Raw genomic sequence first — 24,959 nt, 5'->3', positions numbered from 1 at the left:
AGGTGTGTGCAGTGTATATGTGAGGTGTGCGCAGTGTGAATGTGAGGTGTGCGCAGTGTATATGTGAGGTGTGTGCAGTGTATATGTGAGGTGTGTGCAGTGTGTATGTGAGGTGTGTGCAGTGTGAATGTGAGGTGTGTGCAGTGTGTATGTGCGGTGTGCGCAGTGTGTATGTGAGGTGTGTGCAGTGTATATGTGAGGTGTGTGCAGTGTATATGTGAGGTGTGTTCAGTGTGTATGTGAGGTGTGTGCAGTGTGTATGTGAGGTGTGTGCAGTGTATATGTGAGGTGTGTGCAGTGTATATGTGAGGTGTGTGCAGTGTGTATGTGAGGTGTGTGCAGTGTGTATGTGAGGTGTGTGCAGTGTGAATGTGAGGTGTGTGCAGTGTATATGTGAGTTGTGTGCAGTGTGTATGTGTGGTGTGTGCAGTGTGTATGTGAGGTGTGTGCAGTGTATATGTGAGGTGTGTTCAGTGTGTATGTGAGGTGTGTGCAGTGTGTATGTGAGGTGTGTGCAGTGTATATGTGAGGTGTGTTCAGTGTCTATGTGAGGTGTGTGCAGTGTGTATGTGAGGTATGTGCAGTGTATATGTGAGGTGTGTGCAGTGTGTATGTGAGGTGTGTGCAGTGTGAATGTGAGGTGTGTGCAGTGTGTATGTGAGGTGTGTGCAGTGTGAATGTGAGGTGTGTGCAGTGTGTATGTGAGGTGTGTGCAGTGTATATGTGAGGTGTGTGCAGTGTATATGTGAGGTGTGTGCAGTGTATATGTGAGGTGTGTGCAGTGTGAATGTGAGGTGTGTGCAGTGTGAATGTGAGGTGTGTGCAGTGTGTATGTGAGGTGTGTGCAGTGTATATGAGAGGTGTGCGCAGTGTGTATGTGAGGTGTGTGCAGTGTGTATGTGAGGTGTGTGCAGTGTGTATGTGAGGTGTGTGCAGTGTGTATGTGAGGTGTGCGCAGTGTGTATGTGAGGTGTGTGCAGTGTGTATGTGAGGTGTGTGCAGTGTGTATGTGAGGTGTGTGCAGTGTGTATGTGAGGTGTGTGCAGTGTATATGTGAGGTGTGCACAGTGTGTATGTGAGGTGTGTGCAGTGTGTATGTGAGGTGTGTGCAGTGTGTATGTGAGTTGTGTGCAGTGTATATGTGAGGTGTGTGCAGTGTATATGTGAGGTGTGTGCAGTGTATATGTGAGGTGTGTGCAGTGTGAATGTGAGGTGTGTGCAGTGTGAATGTGAGGTGTGTGCAGTGTGTATGTGAGGTGTGTGCAGTGTGTATGTGAGGTGTGTGCAGTGTATATGAGAGGTGTGCGCAGTGTGTATGTGAGGTGTGTGCAGTGTGTATGTGAGGTGTGTGCAGTGTGTATGTGAGGTGTGTGCAGTGTGTATGTGAGGTGTGCGCAGTGTGTATGTGAGGTGTGTGCAGTGTGTATGTGAGGTGTGTGCAGTGTGTATGTGAGGTGTGTGCAGTGTATATGTGAGGTGTGTGCAGTGTATATGTGAGGTGTGTGCAGTGTATATGTGAGGTGTGTGCAGTGTGAATGTGAGGTGTGTGCAGTGTGTATGTGAGGTGTGTGCAGTGTATATTTGAGGTGTGTGCAGTGTATATGTGAGGTGTGCGCAGTGTATATGTGAGGTGTGTGCAGTGTGTATGTGAGGTGTGCGCAATGTGTATGTGAGGTGTGCGCAGTGTGTATGTGAGGTGTGTGCAGTGTGTATGTGAGGTGTGTGCAGTGTGTATGTGAGGTGTGTGCAGTGTGTATGTGAGGTGTGTGCAGTGTATATGTGAGGTGTGTGCAGTGTATATGTGAGGTGTGTGCAGTGTATATGTGAGGTGTGTGCAGTGTATATGTGAGGTGTGTGCAGTGTATATGTGAGGTGTGTGCAGTGTATATGTGAGGTGTGCGCAGTGTGTATGTGAGGTGTGTGCAGTGTGTATGTGAGGTGTGTGCAGTGTATATGTGAGGTGTGTGCAGTGTATATGTGAGGTGTGTGCAGTGTGAATGTGAGGTGTGTGCAGTGTGTATGTGAGGTGTGTGCAGTGTATATGTGAGGTGTGTGCAGTGTATATGTGAGGTGCGTGCAGTGTATATGTGAGGTGTGTGCAGTGTGAATGTGAGGTGTGTGCAGTGTGTATGTGAGGTGTGTGCAGTGTATATGTGAGGTGTGTGCAGTGTGAATGTGAGGTGTGTGCAGTGTGTATGTGAGGTGTGTGCAGTGTATATGTGAGGTGCGTGCAGTGTATATGTGAGGTGTGTGCAGTGTGTATGTGAGGTGTGTGCAGTGTATATGTGAGGTGTGTGCAGTGTATATGTGAGGTGCGTGCATTGTATATGTTAGGTGTGTGCAGTGTATATGTGAGGTGTGTGCAGTGTGAATGTGAGGTGTGTGCAGTGTGTATGTGAGGTGTGTGCAGTGTGTATGTGAGGTGTGTGCAGTGTGTATGTGAGGTGTGTGCAGTGTATATGTGAGGTGTGTTCAGTGTGTATGTGAGGTGTGTGCAGTGTGTATGTGAGGTGTGTGCAGTGTATATGTGAGGTGTGTTCAGTGTCTATGTGAGGTGTGTGCAGTGTGTATGTGAGCTATGTGCAGTGTATATGTGAGGTGTGTGCAGTGTGTATTTGAGGTGTGTGCAGTGTGAATGTGAGGTGTGTGCAGTGTGTATGTGAGGTGTGTGCAGTGTGAATGTGAGGTGTGTGCAGTGTGTATGTGAGGTGTGTGCAGTGTATATGTGAGGTGTGTGCAGTGTATATGTGAGGTGTGTGCAGTGTATATGTGAGGTGTGTGCAGTGTGAATGTGAGGTGTGTGCAGTGTGAATGTGAGGTGTGTGCAGTGTGTATGTGAGGTGTGTGCAGTGTGTATGTGAGGTGTGTGCAGTGTATATGAGAGGTGTGCGCAGTGTGTATGTGAGGTGTGTGCAGTGTGTATGTGAGGTGTGTGCAGTGTGTATGTGAGGTGTGTGCAGTGTGTATGTGAGGTGTGCGCAGTGTGTATGTGAGGTGTGTGCAGTGTGTATGTGAGGTGTGTGCAGTGTGTATGTGAGGTGTGTGCAGTGTGTATGTGAGGTGTGTGCAGTCTATATGTGAGGTGCGTGCAGTGTATATGTGAGGTGTGTGCAGTGTGAATGTGAGGTGTGTGCAGTGTGTATGTGAGGTGTGTGCAGTGTATATGTGAGGTGTGTGCAGTGTGAATGTGAGGTGTGTGCAGTGTGTATGTGAGGTGTGTGCAGTGTATATGTGAGGTGCGTGCAGTGTATATGTGAGGTGTGTGCAGTGTGTATGTGAGGTGTGTGCAGTGTATATGTGAGGTGTGTGCAGTGTGTATGTGAGGTGTGTGCAGTGTATATGTGAGGTGTGTGCAGTGTATATGTGAGGTGCGTGCAGTGTATATGTTAGGTGTGTGCAGTGTATATGTGAGGTGTGTGCAGTGTGAATGTGAGGTGTGTGCAGTGTGTATGTGAGGTGTGTGCAGTGTATATGTGAGGTGTGTGCAGTGTGAATGTGAGGTGTGTGCAGTGTGTATGTGAGGTGTGTGCAGTGTATATGTGAGGTGCGTGCAGTGTATATGTGAGGTGTGTGCAGTATGTATGTGAGGTGTGTGCAGTGTATATGTGAGGTGTGTGCAGTGTGTATGTGAGGTGTGTGCAGTGTGTATGTGAGGTGTGTGCAGTGTGTATGTGAGATGTGTGCAGTGTATATGTGAGGTGTGCGCAGTGTGTATGTGAGGTGTGTGCAGTGTGTATGTGAGGTGTGTGCAGTGTGTATGTGAGGTGTGTGCAGTGTATATGTGAGGTGTGTGCAGTGTGTATGTGAGGTGTGTGCAGTGTGTATGTGAGGTGTGTGCAGTGTGAATGTGAGGTGTGTGCAGTGTATATGTGAGTTGTGTGCAGTGTGAATGTGAGGTGTGTGCAGTGTATATGTGAGTTGTGTGCAGTGTGTATGTGAGGTGTGTGCAGTGTGTATGTGAGGTGTGTGCAGTGTATATGTGAGGTGTGTTCAGTGTGTATGTGAGGTGTGTGCAGTGTGTATGTGAGGTGTGTGCAGTGTATATGTGAGGTGTGTTCAGTGTCTATGTGAGGTGTGTGCAGTGTGTATGTGAGGTATGTGCAGTGTATATGTGAGGTGTGTGCAGTGTGTATGTGAGGTGTGTGCAGTGTGAATGTGAGGTGTGTGCAGTGTGTATGTGAGGTGTGTGCAGTGTGAATGTGAGGTGTGTGCAGTGTGAATGTGAGGTGTGTGCAGTGTGTATGTGAGGTGTGTGCAGTGTATATGTGAGGTGTGTGCAGTGTATATGTGAGGTGTGTGCAGTGTGTATGTGAGGTGTGTGCAGTGTATATGTGAGGTGTGCACAGTGTGTATGTGAGGTGTGTGCAGTGTGTATGTGAGGTGTGTGCAGTGTGAATGTGAGGTGTGTGCAGTGTGTATGTGAGGTGTGTGCAGTGTATATGTGAGGTGTGTGCAGTGTATATGTGAGGTGTGTGCAGTGTATATGTGAGGTGTGTGCAGTGTGAATGTGAGGTGTGTGCAGTGTGTATGTGAGGTGTGTGCAGTGTATATGTGAGGTGTGTGCAGTGTATATGTGAGGTGTGCGCAGTGTATATGTGAGGTGTGTGCAGTGTGTATGTGAGGTGTGCGCAGTGTGTATGTGAGGTGTGCGCAGTGTGTATGTGAGGTGTGTGCAGTGTGTATGTGAGGTGTGTGCAGTGTGTATGTGAGGTGTGTGCAGTGTGTATGTGAGGTGTGTGCAGTGTATATGTGAGGTGTGTGCAGTGTATATGTGAGGTGTGTGCAGTGTATATGTGAGGTGTGTGCAGTGTATATGTGAGGTGTGTGCAGTGTATATGTGAGGTGTGTGCAGTGTATATGTGAGGTGTGCGCAGTGTGTATGTGAGGTGTGTGCAGTGTGTATGTGAGGTGTGTGCAGTGTATATGTGAGGTGTGTGCAGTGTATATGTGAGGTGCGTGCAGTGTATATGTGAGGTGTGTGCAGTGTGAATGTGAGGTGTGTGCAGTGTGTATGTGAGGTGTGTGCAGTGTATATGTGAGGTGTGTGCAGTGTGAATGTGAGGTGTGTGCAGTGTGTATGTGAGGTGTGTGCAGTGTATATGTGAGGTGCGTGCAGTGTATATGTGAGGTGTGTGCAGTGTGTATGTGAGGTGTGTGCAGTGTATATGTGAGGTGTGTGCAGTGTGTATGTGAGGTGTGTGCAGTGTATATGTGAGGTGTGTGCAGTGTATATGTGAGGTGCGTGCAGTGTATATGTTAGGTGTGTGCAGTGTATATGTGAGGTGTGTGCAGTGTGAATGTGAGGTGTGTGCAGTGTATATGTGAGGTGTGTGCAGTGTATATGTGAGGTGTGTGCAGTGTGAATGTGAGGTGTGTGCAGTGTGTATGTGAGGTGTGTGCAGTGTATATGTGAGGTGCGTGCAGTGTATATGTGAGGTGTGTGCAGTATGTATGTGAGGTGTGTGCAGTGTATATGTGAGGTGTGTGCAGTGTTTATGTGAGGTGTGTGCAGTGTGAATGTGAGGTGTGTGCAGTATGTATGTGAGGTGTGTGCAGTGTATATGTGAGGTGTGTGCAGTGTTTATGTGAGGTGTGTGCAGTGTGAATGTGAGGTGTGTGCAGTGTGTATGTGAGGTGTGCGCAGTGTGAATGTGAGGTGTGTGCAGTGTATATGTGAGGTGTGTTCAGTGTGTATGTGAGGTGTGTGCAGTGTGAATGTGAGGTGTGTGCAGTATGTATGTGAGGTGTGTGCAGTGTGTATGTGAGGTGTGTGCAGTGTATATGTGAGGTGTGTGCAGTGTGTATGTGAGGTGTGTGCAGTGTGTATGTGAGATGTGTGCAGTGTATATGTGAGGTGTGCGCAGTGTGTATGTGAGGTGTGTGCAGTGTGTATGTGAGGTGTGTGCAGTGTGTATGTGAGGTGTGTGCAGTGTGTATGTGAGGTGTGTGCAGTGTGCATGTGAGGTGTGTGCAGTGTGTATGTGAGGTGTGTGCAGTGTGTGCTGTGTGTGGGATATTTGTGTTTATATGAATGTTTTTTGTCCTGCATACATGTGCTGTGTGTATCTACTCAGCATTTGTTGTGCAGCATGTGTGTGCTGTGAACATGTGTGAGCCATATACAAGTGTGTGATGTGTGTGCCGTGTACATGTGTGTATAAATATGTGCCGTTCACATGTGTGTATAAGTGTGTGCCTTGTACATGTGTGTATATAAGTGTGTATGTTAATAGATTTTATTGCATTATTCTAACTTATATATAGGTTAATAGTATATGTAGATGGTCTGGTACAGACACACAGTGTGTGTGCGTGCCTAATCCACATTTATAAATCCCGGCAGCGTGCCCATCAATCTTCCTCAACCGATGTAAAGAGACCAGGAAACAGACGTCGAACGACTTTAATATTGTCGATCACGCTCATTAAACGGCCTGAACTCAGCGCATGTAAATACAACCGAAATGTTTGAGTGTGATGGTGCAGAATATCAACATTTGGGGCCCCACATTAAACTTTTGCCTAGGGCCCCACTTTGCCTAAAACCGGCCCTGATTACAGGGGTCTGAGTTTTTCTGTAGTTCTTGACCAAGTTTGCACACACTTGAGAAGGAATTTTGTCCCACTCCTCCATACAGTTCTTTTCCAGATCTTTCAAGTTTCGGGGCTGTCGCTGGGCAACATTGAGTTTCAGCACCCTCCAAAGATTTTCTATTGGGTTCATGTCTGGAGACTGGCTAGGCCACTCCAGGACCTTGAAATGCTTCTTACGGAGCCACACCCTAGTTGCCCTGGTTATGCATTTTGGGTCATTGTCATGCTGAAAGAACCAGCCATGACCCATCTTAAGTGCTCTTACAGAGGGAAGGAGGTTGTTGGCCAAAATATCGCTATACATGACCCCATTCATCTTCCCTTCAATATGGTGAAGTCGTCCTGTCCCCTTAGCAGAAAAGCACCCCAAAAATGTGATGTTTCCCCACCATGCTTCATAGTTGGGACAGTGTTCTTGGACTTGTATTCATCCTTCTTCCTCCAAACACGGCGAGTGGAGTGGATACCAAAAATTCTATTTTGTCCTATGCTTCCTCTGGATCATTCAGATTCTCATTTGGAACCTCAAATGGGTCTGGACATGTGCTGGCTTCAGCAGGGGGACCTTGTGTGCCCTGCAGGATTTTAATCTGTAGTTCTGGGCTGATTCCTGACCTTTCTAAGAATCATCCTTTTCCTACGAGGCGAGATTTTGCATGGAGCCTCAGAACGAGGAAGATTGCCTTCTCACCAAGCTGCTTGCCTATTGTCTTGCAGCCTATCCCAGCCTTGTGCCGGTCTACAATTTTGCCCCTAATGTCCTTAGATAGCTCTTTGGTCTTGGCCATGGCGGACAGGTTGGAGTGTGATTGATTAAATGAGTGAACAGGTCTCTGTTATACAGGTAACGAGTTCAAACAGGCGCAATTAGTACAGGTAATGAGTGCAGAGTAGGAGGGCTTCTTAAATAAAAACTAACAGGTTTGTGAGAGAAAGAATTCTTGCTGGCTGGTAGGTGATCAAATACTAATTTCATGCAATAAAATGCAATTTAATTATATAAAAATCATACAGTGTGATTCTCTGTTTTTATTTTTAGATTCTGTCTCTCACAGTTGACGTGTACCTACAATAAAAATTACAGACCCCTCCATTTTTTGTAGGTGGGAAAACTTGCAAAATCGGCAGTATATCAAATACTTATTTTATCCACTGTATGTATGGTACAAGCAATCGGATGATTATATATATAAATATATATATATTGTAATGCAGCGGCTTGTGGCATTACTGTAATGGTCCAAGGTGTGTTTTGGCTGACCATGTACCTCCCCCAGGAGACTGGTCACATGACTGTGACATTGCACAGGTCCTGTGCACACAGAAGGTCTGATCACATGACTGTGACATCAGCACAGGTCCTATGTGTGCACTAGAGGATATATAAACCCTGGTAGTTTTGAGACAGGGTGTGTAAGGCATGAGGCCTGTTCCCGTGTGGGACACCGTTAGCCTGGAGTGGCTTAGTGAGGCCTAGTGAAGCCTGGTGAGGCCTGAAAGGCAGAGGCTGGATCCTTATGTGTAAGCGATACCAGTAGCCTTGGAGGGCCAGAGGCTTGGAAGGCAAGAGTCCTGGAAGGCAGAGGCTGGATGTGAGGTGAGACAACATACCAGTAGCCTTTGAAGGAACGAGGGCTGGACACCCCCATCTGGGAAGCCGTAAAGCCACAGTGGTGGCAGAACAAACCTGACTGAAGCTGCTAAAACCCGGCAAAGGTAAAACACTGCATTATAGGGATGTTGCTATAAGTGACTTTGCTGGAGGCTGTAACTGGAGCCAAGTGGGCCTGTCTGCCACTTGAAAGGCTCCTGGACATTATATGTAATATGTCGGCGAGCCACTGAGTTGGACTCGGTTATAGCAGTTATGAAGTAAAATAAACTGCTGGATTGTGAAATACTGGAAAACGTGGCTGGTGTGCTTTAATTGACCCGGTGCAGCGAGTGTCCCCCAGCATGATGACTAGCCCTGCCTTACAATATATATATATATTTAAATATATATATATATATATATATATATATATATGCAGTTATATGAAAAAGTTTGGGCACCCCTATTAATTTTAAGCTTAATGTTTTATAAAAATTGGTGTTTTTGCAACAGCTATTTCAGTTTGATATATGTAATAACTGTTGGACACAGTAATGTTTCTGCCTTGAAATGAGGTTTATTGTACTAACAGAAAATGTGCAATCTGCATTCAAACAAAATTTGACAGGTGCATAAGTATGGGCACCCTTATCATTTTCTTGTTTTAAATACTCCTACCTACTTTTTACTGACTTACTAAAGCACTTTTTTTGGTTTTGTAACCTCATTGAGCTTTGAACTTCAGAGCCAGGTGTATGCAATCATGAGAAAAGCTACTTAAAGTGGCCACTTGCAAGTTGTTCTCCTGTTTGAATCTCCTCTGAAGAGTGGCATTATGGGCTCCTCAAAACAACTGTCAAATGATCTGAAAACAAAGATTATTCAACATAGTTGTTCAGGGGAAGGATACAAAAAGCTGTCTCAGAGATTTAACCTGTCAGTTTCCACTGTGAGGAACATAGTAAGGAAATGAAAGAACACAGGGACAGTTCTTGTTAAGGCCAGAAGTGGCAGGCCAAGAAAAACATCAGAAAGGCAGAGAAGAAGAATGGTGAGATCAGTCAAGGACAATCCTCAGACCACCTGCAGAGAGCTGCAGCATCAACTTGCTGCAGATGGTGTCACTGTGCATCGGTCAACTATAGAACGCACTTTGCACTATTTCCCCAGTCCATACTTATTGATCCCAGTCCATAGTTAATTGACACACCGTCCATACTTAATTAATCCACCTGACCCACTCAGCTGATCCCCCGTCCATACTTAATTGATACTTAATTGATCCCCCGTCCATACTTAACTGATCCCGCGCCGATATCTAATCGATACACTTGCACATCCCTAATTGATCCCCGTCCATACACCTATATATAAATAATTGTGTTTTGTACTTGTACATATATACTGACTGTATCCCCATATTTAGAATGACGTCCATGTTGGCCGGAGCCATGCAGTGTACATCTTGCGCAATGTATGCATTCCCTGAGCTACCGCTCAGGGATCCATACTGCTGCGAGAGATGTGAGCATATCGTGCACTTGGAAGCCCAAATCCTGGATCTAAGTGCTCAGATAGCGGTACTGAGGAGCATTGACAACATGGAACGAAGTTTGCTGCTCACCGAGCAGACACTCAATGGGTCAACACTGGGGGTGGAGCTTAGTGAGGAAGCGCAGGCTGAACAGGCAGGGAGCTGGGTAACAGTTAGAAGGGATAGAGGGAAGAAGTATAGGAAGGCTGGTTCAGAACCGGCATTATTGGAGCACGACAGATCCTCTGACCGCCGGGGGAGTGTATGCTCCAGTAATGAGGGGGAGGGGGGAAGTGTAGGGCAGGCTAGACAGGTCCTGGTAGTGGGTGACTCTATTATTAGGGGGACAGACAGGGCAATCTGTCACAAAGACCGGGATCGCCGAACGGTGTGCTGCCTCCCTGGCGCTCGAGTCCGGCACATCGCGGATCGGGTTGACAGGTTACTGGGTGGGGCTGGCGAAGACCCAGCGGTCATAGTCCACATTGGCACCAATGACAAAGTGAGTGGTAGATGGAGGGTCCTTAAAAATGATTTCAGGGATCTAGGTAGGAAGCTTAGGGCAAGGACCTCCAAGGTAGTTTTCTCAGAAATACTACCAATCCCGCGAGCCACACAGGAGTGCCAACGGGAGGTTAGGGAAGTGAATAAGTGGCTAAAGAGTTGGTGCAAGGCAGAAGGGTTTGGGTTCATGGAGAACTGGGCCGACTTCGCTGTCGGCTACAGGCTCTACCGTAGGGACGGGCTGCACCTCAATGGGGAGGGTGCAGCGGTGCTGGGGAAGAAGATGGCTAATAGGTTGGAGGAGTTTTTAAACTAGAGACGGGGGGGGGGAAACCAAGGAAATAGGTGGGATGTGAGGCAAGCAAGGGGGAAGGGGAGAAGTGAATATAATGAGGGTGGAGAGGGGGGTGGGGATAGTACAGTTAGATCGTTAGAGAAGAATAGGATGCTAAATAACCCCAAAGTTTTATCTTGCATGCTGACCAACGAAAGAAGCCTGACCAATAAGGCGGATGAGCTGCGGGCGCTTATATCGGAGGAGAGGTATGACATCGTAGGTATAACAGAGACTTGGCTAGACGATAGCTACGACTGGGCGGTAAATTTAACAGATTATAGTTTATTTAGAAGGGACCGGAAACAGGGGAAGGGCGGAGGAGTCTGCTTATATGTAAGGTCATGTCTAAAGCCCAGACTAAGGGAAGATATAGGAGAGGGAGAAGAGGGGGTCGAGTCCATGTGGGTAGAGATAGAGGGGGCAAAAAATAATAATAAAATATTACTGGGGGTCTGCTATAAGCCACCTAATATAACAGAGGAGAATGAGAAACTGCTATTAGGACAAATAGACAAAGTAGCAAAACATAATGAGGTGATTGTAATGGGGGACTTCAACTACCCGGATATTGACTGGGAAACAGAAACCTGTAGATCGCAGAAAGGAAAAAGGTTCTTGACAAATATCAAGGATAATTATCTCTCCCAACTAGTGCAGGAACCAACGAGAGGGAAGGCCGTGTTGGACTTAATATTGACTAATAGGCCTGATAGAATAACTGAGGTACAGATAGGGGGGTACCTAGGTAATAGCGATCATAATATTATCAATTTCAAAATGCCCTTCAGTAGGGTTATCAATAAGGGAACAACAAAAACATTAAACTTTAGGAGGGCGAAGTTTGATCAGCTGAAAGAAAACCTTCAACTTATAGACTGGGACAAAGTTCTTAATCAAGGAAAGACGAATAGTAAATGGGAAACCTTCAAAAGAATTCTGAATACTCAGTGTGAGAGGTATATACCGTATGGGAATAAAAGGGCCAGAAATAAGAGGAAACCAATATGGTTGAACAAGAACGTAAAAGGGGCGTTAAATAGCAAAAAAGAGGCATTCAAGAGATTAAAACAGGAAAATAGTAAGGAGGCTCTAATGTGTTACAAGGAAAAAACGAGAACCTGCAAAAAACAAATAAAAATAGCAAAGGAGGAAACAGAGAGACGTATTGCTAGGGAAAGTAGATCAAATCCCAAACTGTTCTTTACGTATATAAATAGTAAAAGGATTAAATCGAATAATATTGGACCGATAAAAAGTGATGAAGGCAAAATCATAGAGAAAGATGAGGATAAAGCTAATCTATTAAATACATTTTTTTCGTCAACTTTCACAAAGGAAAAAGAACTAACAGGCGAAATGAGAAGTGACAAACTTAATCCTCCACTAAGTATGACAAATCTAACCCAAGCTGGGGTACAGAAACGCCTCAGTAACATTAAAATAAACAAATCACCAGGACCTGATGGCATACACCCACGGGTACTAAGGGAACTAAGTAATGTGATAGACAGACCGTTATATCTTATATTTAAGGACTCTGTTGAGACTGGGTCTGTACCACTTGATTGGCGACAGGCGAATGTAGTGCCAATATTCAAAAAGGGAGCCAAAAGTAACACCGGAAACTATCGGCCGGTGAGTCTGACGTCCGTTGTGGGCAAAATTTTTGAAGGCTTTATTAATGAGGCAATCATGGAGCATCTTGATGCTAATAATCTATTAACCCCGAACCAACATGGATTCATGAGGAATCGCTCCTGCCAAACAAACCTGATTGACTTCTACGAGGAGGTTAGCTCTCGAGTAGATCAGGGGGAACCAGTGGATGTCGTGTATCTCGACTTCTCAAAAGCGTTCGATAGCGTGCCACATAATAGGTTGGTATACAAAATGAGAATGATGGGGCTGGGGGAAAATGTCTGCAAGTGGGTAGCTAACTGGCTAAAGGATAGAAGGCAGAGGGTGGTTATAAATGGAATATACTCAGATTGGGTAAGCATCACTAGTGGGGTACCACAGGGGTCTGTACTAGGCCCAATGTTATTTAATATCTTTATTAACGACATAGTCAACGGGATAAATAGTAAAATATCAATATTTGCAGATGACACAAAGTTATGTAAAACAATTAATACAAAAGAGGATAGTGAAGACCTACAGAGGGATTTGGATAAGCTGGGTAGGTGGAGCATTAAATGGCAAATGAGGTTTAACGAGGAGAAATGTAAGGTCATACATATGGGAAGGAAAAATGGAAGTTACCAGTACTCACTGAATGGGAAATCATTGGGGAATTCAGAGATGGAGAAGGACTTGGGCATCTTGATTGATAGCAAACTAAATTGGAGTGCCCAAAGTCAGGCGGCTGCTGTAAGGGCAAACAGGGTAATGGGATGTATCAGAAGAGGTATAGCTGCAAAGGATGAGAACATTGTTCTTCCACTGTACAAAGCACTGGTCAGACCACACTTGGAATACTGTGCTCAGTTATGGGCCCCAATATATAGAAAGGATATAAATGAGCTTGAAAAGGTACAAAGGAGGGCAACAAAATTAATAAGGGGAATGGAGGGACTGCAATACCCAGAGAGGTTGGCAAAACTAGGACTATTCAGCCTGGAAAAGAGAAGGTTGAGGGGGGACATAATAAATGTGTACAAATATGTTAGGGGACAGTATAGAGACCTTGCCCGGGATTTGTTCAAAAGGAGGGATATTACGGTAACAAGAGGGCATTCACTAAGACTGGAAGAGAAAAGGTTTCAGCACCAGCATAGGAAGGGGTTCTTTACGGTAAGAGCAGTGAGAATATGGAATTCACTGAGTGAGGAGACGGTAATGTCGGATTCACTAAACCAGTTCAAGCGGGGACTGGATGCTTTTCTAGATACCAGGCAGATTTCAGCATATACTTAAAAATAAAATAAAATAGTAGGTTGATACAGGGATTTATTCTGACTGCTGGTTTCAAAGTCGGGAGGGAATTTTTCCTCAGGTGAAGATTGGCTAAATCATTTGGGGTTTTTGCCCTCCTCTGGATCAACTTTAGCAATTACAGAACTAACAGGTCGAACTTGATGGACGCAAGTCTTTATTCGGCTTTACTAACTATGTAACTATGTAACTATGCACAAGGAGAAGCTGTATGGGAGAGTGATGCGAAAGAAGCCGTTTCTGCCAGCACGCCACAAACAGAGTCGGCTGAGGTATGCAAAAGCACATTTGGAGAAGCCAATTTCTTTTTGGAAGAAGGTCCTGTGGACTGATGAAACCAAGATTGAGTTGTTTGGTCATACAAAAAGGCGTTATGCATGGCGGCAAAAAAACACAGCATTCCAAGAAAAACACTTGGTACCCACAGTAAAATTTGGTGGAGGTTCCATCATGCTTTGGGGCTGTGTGGCCAATGCCGGCACCGGGAATCTTTTAAAGTTGAGGGACGCATGGATTCCACTCAGTATCAGCAGATTCTTGACAATAATGTTCAAGAACCAGTGATAAAGTCGAAGTTACGCAGGGGATGGATCTTTCAGCAAGACAATGATCCAAAACACCGCTCCAAATCTACTCAGGCATTCATGCAGAGGAACAATTACAATGTTCTGGAATGGCCATCCCAGTCCCCAGACCTGAATATCATTGAACATCTGTGGGATCATTTGAAGAGGGCTGTCCATGCTCAGCGACCATCAAACTTAACTGAACTGGAATTGTTTTGTAAAGAGGAATGGTGAAAAATACCTTCATCCAGGATCCAGGAACTCATTAAAAGCTACAGGAAGCGACTAGAGGCTGTTATTTTTGCAAAAGGAGGATCTACTAAATATTAATGTCACTTTTCTGGTGAGGTGCCCATACTTATGCACCTGTCAAATTTTGTTTGAATGCAGATTGCACATTTTCTGTTAGTACAATAAACCTCATTTCAAGGCAGAAACATTACTGTGTCCAACAGTTATTACATATATCAAACTGAAATAGCTGTTGCAAAAACACCAATTTTTATAAAACAATAAGCTTAAGATTAATAGGGGTTCCCAAACTTTTTCATATGTATATGTATATATATATATATATATATATACATAGTGGGTACAGAAAGTATTCAGACCCCTTTAAAATTTTCACTCTTTGTTTCAATGCAGCCATTTGGAAAATTCTAAAAAGTTCTTTTTTTTTTCTCAAAAAGTACACTCTGCACCCCATCTTGACTGAAAAAAGTTTTTCACACCTGGATTTGGTGATCCTTTGCCATTCTTCCTTGCAGTTCCTCTCCAGCTCCATCATGTTGGATGGTGAACGTTGGTGGACAGCCATTTTCAGGTCTCTCCAAAGATGCTCAATTGGGTTTAGGTTAGGGCTCTGGCTGGGCCAGTCAAGAATGGTCACAGAGTTGTTCTGAAGCCACTCCTTTGTTATTTTAGCTGTGTGCTTAGAGTCATTGTCTTGTTGGAAGGTGAAAGTTTGGCCAAGTCTGAGGTCCAGAGCACTCTGGAAGAAGTTTTCATCCAGGATATCTCTGTACTTGGCCGCATTCATGTTTCCTTCAATTGCAACCAGTTGTCCTGTCCCTGCAGCTGAAAAACACAGTGCCTGGTTTTCTCCACACATACTGCTTAGAATTATCACCAAAAAGCTCTATCTTCATCTCATCAGACCAGAGAATCTTATTTCTCATAGTCTGGGAGTCCTTCATGTGTTTTTGAGCAAACTCTATGCGGGCTTTCATATGACTTGCACTGAGGAGAGGCTTCCGTCGGGCCACTCTGCCATAAAGGCCCGACTGGTGGAGGGCTGCAGTGATAGTTGACTTTGTGGAACTTTCTCCCATCTCCCTACTGCATCTCTGGAGCTCAGCCACAGTGATCTTGGGGTTCTTCTTTACCTCTCTCACCAAGGCTCTTCTCCCACAATTGCTCAGTTTGGCTGGATGGCCAGGTCTAGGAAGACTTCTGGTGGTCCCAAACTTCTTTCATTTAAGGATTATGGAGGCCACTGTGCTCTTAGGAACCTTGAGTAATGCAGAAATTCTTTTGTAATCTTGGCCAGATCTGTGCCTTGCCACAATTCCTTTGAGCTCATGGTTCTCATTTTGTCTGACATGCACTGTGAGCTGTGAGGTCTTATATAGACAGGTGTGTGCCTTTCCAAATAATGTCCTATCAGTTTAATTAAACGCAGCTGGACTCTAATGAAGGAGTAGAACCATCTCAAGGAGGATCACAAGGAAATGGACAGCATGTGACTTAAATATGAATGTCTGAGGAAAGGGTCGGAATACTTATGACCATGTGATATTTCAGTTTTTCTTTTCTAATACATTTGCAAACATTTCTAAATTTCTGTTTTTTATTCAGTCAAGATGGGGTGCAGAGTGTACTTTAATGAGAAAAACAAATGAACTTTTTAGAATTTACCAAATGGCTGCAATGAAACAAAGAGTGAAAAATTTAAAGGGGTCTGAATACTTTCCGTACCCATAGTATGTATGTATATATATATATATATTTTTTTTTTTGTAATTTGCCAGACTCCTAATATCTGATGATCAACTTTTTGGGCAGCACCTACCACAGACTCCCAAACACTGTTCAGAGAGGTGGACTGTTTTACTTCACCGTAAATATCCCATTTAAGATAGGCCCTCAAATTCTCAATTGTGTTTAGGTCAAATGAGGAAGGGGGTCATGTCGTTATTCTTTCATGTTTAAGGCCTTTACTGGTTAGCCAAGCAGTTGAGTACTTTGATGCATGGGATGAAGCATTGCCCTGCTGAAAAATCAAATTTTCTTGAAAGATGCAGACTTTTTCCTGTTCCACTGCTTGAAGAAAGTGTCTTCTAAAAACTCAGTAGGTTTGGGAGTTTATTTTGAGTCCTTTTTCAACCCAAAAAGGACCAAGTAGCTCGTCTAGCCCATAGCAGCCCACAGGTGGCGTCTCAGTCCAAGTGGAGGTCTGTGTCCATTACTGATCCAGCTATGAGCCCATCCATCTGGTCCATTATGAGTCACTCTCATCCTTAAAAAAACATTTGAAAAATATGTCTTCAGATATTTCTTAACCCAGTCTTGACATTTCAACTTCTGTGCCTTGTTCAGTGGTGGTTGGGTTTCAGCCTTCCTTACCTTGGCCATGTCTTTATAAAGGTGGATAAGATGGCGTAACACCCTCACTGAAGACCCTTGTCATTATATCTAATGTGATCTGTATTTTATTGTGTGTTTTATCTTCATGTAGGCTGCAGTTTGTTGTTAGGGGTGATAGGCTTAACTGTAAAGCCAGCCCATACTTGGGGGTAGTAGATGAGCATTATTGGTTAGTTCTGGGTTTTATAGTCAGTCTTGGTGGAGTTAGAAGGAAGAAAGGACACCCTCAGTCTGTTCTGATCACCATCTTGTGTGTGTGAAGAGCAGGCATAGAGGGGAGCAAGTTACAGTAAGCAAATAACAGTGATGGCAGTTCTCTTTATAGCAGGCAAGTTGGGGACCTATTGGAAGTGGATCTTAAGCCAGTCTCAGTGATAACCAGTTCTGGATCAGCCAGGCTGGGACATGTCCGTAAGGTGGTAGCTGAAAGAGCTTCCTTACATCGTTCACAGAGTGCAGTTTGGTTGTAGTGGTCACATGGTAACATATTGACCCATGTTGACTAGTGATGGGTGAGCGTGCTCAGCACTGCTTGATACTCTATCGAGTGTCGGGGTGGTCAATCGAGTATTGAGCAGTGCTGAATATCACGTGGTGCTTGAGTCTCCGTAAAAATATTTTCAGAGCCGGGGTGAGAGAGATAGAGAGAGAGAATATTTTTCTCTCAGAAAAATGCTTGAGTTTGCCTTTCACTTACATTATGCTCACTACTCAAATCGAGCAAGTCCGAGCGTCCATCGTGCTCAGTTGAAGTACCGAGCACTCAAGCATTTCGTTGATAAGTCAACACTAGTGTGGACCTGTACTGGGAAGATGAAGGCCCTCAGCACTGCTTGTTATTCATATGCAACTTTCTTAACAAGTAATGTGCTGCCATCTACATCCGTCAAGAGTGAACCTCTGTCATACTATGCACATAATAAAGTTAAGCATTGTTCCTGTAACCCATTGTATATATGTTTCAGACCCAGTAAATGAGACTTTATTTTTATAAAGCTGCCTGTTTTCTTCATCACGGAACTAAAAGATCATCGTGTGTCACAAATTGTGTCAGAACATAGCCTGAATGTGTCAACAGCAGAATCAGAACCATATGCACACACCTAGGGACCTCAATGTAAGGTGTTTTGGGTTGAAGAAATAAATATAGGTCAAATTCTACTCTTACATGAGTATTGAATACCTTGTGTGATGATATAGCAACAGGGAGACCTCGCAGAGTCCCGCCATTGCCACCACTTGTAAAGGATACACACCCCGCCTGACGTTACAATTTCGTCAGACAGAGCACATGATACTGACCTGCCCTCTGCACCTACGTGACGTTCTGCACCCCCTCAAGGACGCGTAAGGTCAGATTGGAACAGGTCTGCACAGACACCCCCTGTCCACACGGGTGCAGGAAGGCACCAGGGGGTGAGAAGAGGAGGCCCACTCAGTCACTGACGTGGTACCACACTCGCTCACACCCCTGACAGGCTGAGAGGCTCTTTCACTAGCTCCAGTGAAGCAGAGCCTGGTCAACCCTGGGAGAGCTGCCACCAGTTTCTATTTGATATAACGGAGTTATATCGGGCTAGAAACCAGCTCGGTAGCGTGTTCGTTGGACCGAACAACGGATGTAAGGTTCATGGATTTAGATAAAAGAACTGCCCAAGGTTAAATTATATATTTAATCGCCTTAAGGGCACACTAAACAATACACTATATACATAAGGGTTATACATACACAGTGGTCAGAGTTACAAATACAATAGCCGGGGTACAAAGATAAAAAGCAGTTATGACGAGGCAGTTACCCGTTATATGGAAAGGCCTGGCTTGTGGCGGAGTGGCTACTACATGGGAGGATGGTGGGCCCTCTCTTGGTTGATGGACTCCTTCCACACTTGACGTCACGACCTCCCAAGGAAAAAAGACGATGGAGCCAGGACTCCTGGCATTCTTAACCCCTCTGGATCACTCCCACTCCTGCCTACTGGTTGCGCCCAAATCTCCTCCCCTGGTCTCTCTTAGCTAAGACACTCCCAAAACTAAAATGGGCCATATGTCCTTACTGGACGGTCCTAGGGAGTCGGTTCTGGTGTCATCGGATCCTGCTAGGCCCCTGCTATGCATGGATACCAAACACTGGGGTCCTAAGGGCCCCTGCAAGGCTGTGCCGGGTATCTCCTCATTTGTAGACGCTGGAATGTGCTGAGAGCTAGGGTGATATTCCCCATTATCCCAGGTTCCCAAAAATCGGGTTGGTTTATCTCTGAGAGATATCATATTCCCATATCTCTATATTGTTATAGTTTCTTAAACAAAGGGACACATGGCCGGGCTGCAGAAGCTGCACTGCTGCTGGTGGGGGATTTTGTCACTCACAGCCTGTCGGCCCCCTCCTTTGCAAGCTGCAGTGTCGAATTACACTGTACATGAAGATCTCTATAAAACCTGCCACGTAGTGCACCATGATGGTCATGGGATTGTCTTGAATATTCTTCTCACCTTGTACTTCTGGGCACTCCAGGAAGTTTGCAGCTGTGGAATATGACATCAAAGGATTCCTGGTCGCTTCAGGTTTGATTCTTCTCAAACCTTTGGCAGTAAATGTGAGTTTTATTTTATTTTCTCAACATGTTTTTGTGATGCATCCCTCTGTTAGACTTTTAACAATTTTAGGCTTTTCAGAGTCAATGAAATCTCTTCTTTTGGCCTGAGGAAAATAAGCCGTCTAATAATTCTACACACCTTCATAAAGTGTGTTGTATCCTTGGGCCACACCCTTCTTCATGGCATTACACAGTGCATTACTTACACTTTTCCTATAAGTGGATAAAAATAACATGGCACATTGACTTGGTCTATAAAATTTGGCCACTGTCTTTAATTATAATATTAGCATACAGAAATATATAAAAAATTCAGTAATCACTTATATCTAACTTATACATCAATAACCACAGATTAGCAAAAGCTCAAGCCCTTTAACCTAAAACTTGCTATCTATTGAATTACCTGAATGACTAACCCCATGGTACCATCTTACCAACAAAAAACGCCACATGGCGTCCGCTAATTATTCAAGCAAATTTTACATTCAAAAAGTCAAATGGCGCTCCTTCCCTTCCGAGCTCTTCCGTGCGCCCTAACAGTGTTTTTTCCCCACGTATGGGGTATCTGCCTGCTCAGGGGAAATTGCACAACAAATTTTGGGGTCCATTTTTTCCTGTTACCCCTGCGAAAATAAAAAAAAATTGGGTCTAAAGTAACATTTTTGTGAAAAAAGTTAAATGTTAATTTTTTTCTTCCACATTCCAAAAATTCCTGTAAAGCACCTGAAGGGTTAATAAAGTTCTTGACTGTGGTTTTGAACACCTTGAGGGGTGCAGTTTTTAGAATGGTGTCAATTTTGGGTATTTTCTGTCATAAAGACCCCTCAAAGTGACTTCAAATGTGATGTGGTCCCTAAAAAAATGGTTTTGTAAATTTTGTTGGAAAAATGAGAAATCGCTGGTCATCTTTTAACCCTTATAGCTCCCTAATAAAAGGAAATGTTGGTTCCAAAATTGTACTAATATAAAGTAGACATGTGGGAAATGTTATTTATTAACTATTTTGTTTGACATACAGTATCTCTCTGATTTAAGGGCATAAAAATTCAAATTTTGAAAATTGCAAAATTTTGAAAATTTTTGCCAAATTTCCATTTTTTTTCACAAATAAACGCAAGTGATATCGAAGAAATTTTACCACTATCATGAAGTACAATATGTCACGAAAAAACTGACTCAGAATCAGGGGGATTCGTTGAAGCATTCCAGAGTAATTACCTCATAAAGTGACAGTGGTCAGAATTGTAAAAATTGTCCCGGTCATTAATGTGCCAACCACCCTCGGGGGTAAAGGGGTTAACTAGAGTGTATGGCCCCACCCCACCTAGTGATATCTCCACAGTTGCCTGCCAATTTAATTTAAAATATCATTACCAATTTCCGATAAATGCACCAAATCACCACAGAAAAGGTTGAGTACAAAACCTTCCAAGTAAACATGACTAAAGGGGACTCCTCCAATCATTGACATAAAGTTACTTATAGTCCTGCTCATCGTTATTGGCACCATTAAGTTTAAGTACATAATGTGGAATGTTTCCTAAAAAAATGAATCAAGTGAAACAGTTTTTTTGTATAGAGCACTTGTGTTAAATACAAAAGAGCCAGTGATGAACAATAATTTAAATAAAAAAATAATGGGAGGGAAAAATAGAAAAACCTAAAGATTGCTGTGTCACTTTTATTGGCACCCTTTACATTAATTTAATATGGAAACACACTTTGATTCACCTGTGGTAAATCACAAAAGAGATTCACCTGTGATTAATTGTCAGTGCCCATGTGAAATAAATTAGCCAATGAATGATAACTTCAGTGTTTTAAGAAGCCACATGGCAGGTCATGTTCCTTTGTCACAATTGTGAAGACAAAGGAGCTGTCTGCCATATCAAAACTGCTATTATTAACAAACACAAGACTTCTAAAGGGTATAAGGCCATCTCCAAAGACCTTGGTATCCCAGTTTCAACAGTGTGCAATGTTATTAAGAAGTTTGCCAATCATGGAACCGTCAAGAACCTCCCTGGACGTGGGGGAAAGAGGAAAATTGACAAGAGATGTCTTTGAAGGTTGGTGCGATTGGTGGGAAAAACACCATTTCTAACATCCAAAGGCCTAGAGTGCCATATACTGCACACTAAACCAAGCAGAGCTTTATGGGTGAAGGCCAAGGAAGAAACCATTGCTGAAGAAAAGACATAAAAATGAACGACTGATCTTTGCCAAAGAGTAACTTGACAAACCACAATCTTTCAGGGAAAATGTTCTGTGGACAGATGAAACGAAAATAGAGCTTTTTGGCAATGCAAAGCAACAGTTTGTTTACCTATGGTGGAAGGAAGCTTATAAGGAAAAGAACACCTTACCAACAGTTAAGCATGGTGAAGAATCCATAATGCTGTGGAGTTGCTTTGCTACGTCTGGTACTGGACACCTTGACTGTATCACTGGAATCATGAAATCAGAGCATTATCAAGAGATTTTAGATCAAAATGCCCTACCAAGTGTAAGAAAACTTGGTTTGAGTCGAAGATCATAGGTCATTTAGCAAGACAATGACCCAAAGCACACATCACAAAGTACACAGGAATGGTTTTAAAAGAAAAAACTGACTTTTTTAAAATAGCCAGCAGTGAGTGCTGATCTTAATCCCATTGAAAATCTATGAGGTGAGCTGAAATCTGCCATTGGGAAAAAGAACCCGGCAAACATTCAAGAGCTTGAACAAACTGCAAAGGAAGAATGGGAGAAAATTCCAGCTGAGAAGGGCAAGAAGCTTATAGATGTCTACAAGAAACGTTTGGAGGCTATCAGCAATGCCAAAGGGTATGCATCCAAGTATTAACCCCTTTACAACCCAAGGTGGTTTGTACGTTAATGACCAGGCCAATTTTTACAATTCTGACCACTGTCACTTTATGAGGTAATTACTCTGGAACGCTTCAACGGATCCCCCTGATTCTGAGATTGTTTTTTCATGACATATTGTACTTCATGATTGTGGTAAAATTTCTTCGATATCACTTGCGTTTATTTGTGAAAAAAATGGAAATTTGGCGAAAATTTTGAAAATTTTGCAATTTTCAAAATTTGAATTTTTATGCCCTTAAATCAGAGAGATATGTCACACAAAATAGTTAATAAATTTAATAAATAACATTTCCCACATGTTTACTTTACATCAGCACAATTTTGGAACCAAAATTTTTTTTTGTTAAGGACCTATAAGGGTTAAAAGTCGACCAGCGATTTCTCATTTTTCCAACAAATTTACAAAACCATTTTTCTAGGGACCACATCACATTTGAAGTCACTTTGAGAGGTCTTTATGACAGAAAATACCCAAAAGTGACACCATTCTAAAAATTGCACCCCTCAAGGTGCTCAAAACCACATTCAAGAACTTTATTAACCCTTCAGGTGCTTTACAGGAATTTTTGGAATGTGGAAGAAAAAAATGAACATTTAACTTTTTTCACAAAAATGTTACTTTAGATCCAATTTTTTTTTATTTTTGCAGGGGTAACAGGAAAAAATGGACCCCAAAATTTGCTGTGCAATTTCCTCTGGGCACGCAGATACCCCATATGTGGGGAAAAACCACTGTTTGGGCGCACGGCAGGGCTCGGAAGGGAAGGAGCGCTATTTGAATTTTTGATTGTAAAATTTGCTTGAATAATTAGCGGACGCCATGTTGCGTTTGGAGAGCCCCTGATGTGCCTAAACAGTGGAAACCCCCCACAAGTGACCCCATTTTGGAAACTAGACCCCTCAGGGAACTTATCCAAATGTGTGATGAGCACCTTGAACCCCAAGATGCATCACAGAAGTTTATAACATTTACAACTTTTTTATTTTTATGGTTTAATTTGTGAAGCACCTGGGGGTTACAAGTGCTCACTATGCATCTAGATAGGTGCCTTGGGGGGTCTAGTTTCCAAAATGGGGTCACTTGTGGGGGAGCTCCAATGTTTAGGCACACAGGGGCTCTCCAAATGCGACATGGTGTCCGCTAACAAATTGGAACCATGTCGCGTTTGGAGAGCCCCTGTGTGTCTAAACATTAGAGCTTCCCCACAATTGACCCCATTTTGGAAACTAGACCCCCCAAGGCACCTATCTAGATGCATAGTGAGCACTTGGAACCCCCAGGTGCTTCACAAATTGATTCTTAAAAATGAAAAAGTATTTTTTCCACTTTTTCATTTTTACTAATCAATTTGTGAAGCACCTGGGGGTTCCAAGTGCTCACTATGCATCTAGATAGGTGCCTTGGGGGGTCTAGTTTCCAAAATGGGGTCACTTGTGGGGGAGCTCCAATGTTTAGGCACACAGGGGCTCTCCAAACGCAGCATGGTGTCCGCTAACAATTTGAGCCGATTTTCCATTCAATTTGTTAGCGGACACCATGTCGCATTTGGAGAGCCCCTGTGTGCCTAAACAGTGGGGTCACTTGTGGGGGAGCTCCAATGTTTAGGCTTACAGGGGCTCTCCAAACGCGACATGGTGTCCGCTAACAAATTGGAACCATGTCGCGTTTGGAGAGCCCCTGTGTGTCTAAACATTAGAGCTCCCCCACAAGTGACCCCATTTTGGAAACTAGACCCCTCAAGGATTTTATCAAGGGGTATAGTGAACATTTTGAGCCCAGAGGTACGACACAGAATTTGATAACATTAGGTCATCATATTGAATAAGTTGTCATTAGTCTTGAGCGCAAGTGCTCGCTACTTGAGTTTGCATCGGGTACTCAGGTATGCACCATGTACTGCGTGTGCTTGAGTGACATGCTCGAGTCCCTGCCCCGCATGTTTCACGGTTATTAGACACCCCAAAAAAAAAAAATGCGGGGATCGCACGTGCATGGCAGGCAAACCCCGCAAAGTTTTTTTGGCCGCGAAGCATATGGGGCGGAGACTCGAGCATGTCACTCAAATACCCACGATACTCAATGCATACCAGAGCACCCGATGCAAACTCAAGTAGCGAGCACTTGCGCTCAACACTAGTCGCCATATCGTCATCTTTTTTTCTTACTTTTGAAAAAAATCCCAACCCCATCACAACCCTAACCCCAACCCTAAACCCAACCCCAGCCCTAGCCCGACCCTAACCCTAGCACAACCCTAACCCTAGCACTAACCCGAGAGTTTATTTTTTATGCCGTTCCTCGTGCGGTATAAGTGATTAGACGACTTTATTCTTCGGGTCAGTGTGATTACAGTGATACCAGAATCATATGGGGTTTTTATGATTGACAGCTGTCACACACTAAAAGAAGCATTTTTTGTAAAATCTAGTTTTTGCATCGCCATATTTTGAAAGCTATAACTTTTCCATATTTTGGCCTACAGAGTTATGTGATGGCTTGTTTTTTGCGGGACAAGTTGATGTTTTTATTTTTGCCATTTTCAGGCACGTGACATTTTTTGATCGCTTTCTATTCCGATTTTTGGGAGGCAGAATAAACAAAAACCACCAATTAAGGAATTTTTTTTTTATTTTTTTTTATTCTGTTCCGCTTGTGGTAAAATTGATAAAGTAGCTTTATTCTTCAGGTCAGTAAGTTTACAGCGGTACCATATTTATATCGTTTTTCTATGTTTTGGCGCTTTTACACAATAAAAGATATTTTATAGAAAAAAATATT

This window comes from Phyllobates terribilis, unplaced genomic scaffold, assembly GCF_046119375.1.
Source record: "Phyllobates terribilis strain yellow unplaced genomic scaffold, ASM4611937v1 Scaffold_2__4_contigs__length_985480577, whole genome shotgun sequence".
Taxonomy (NCBI): Eukaryota; Metazoa; Chordata; class Amphibia; order Anura; family Dendrobatidae; genus Phyllobates; species Phyllobates terribilis.
Note: the sequence above shows the minus strand (reverse complement) of the source record.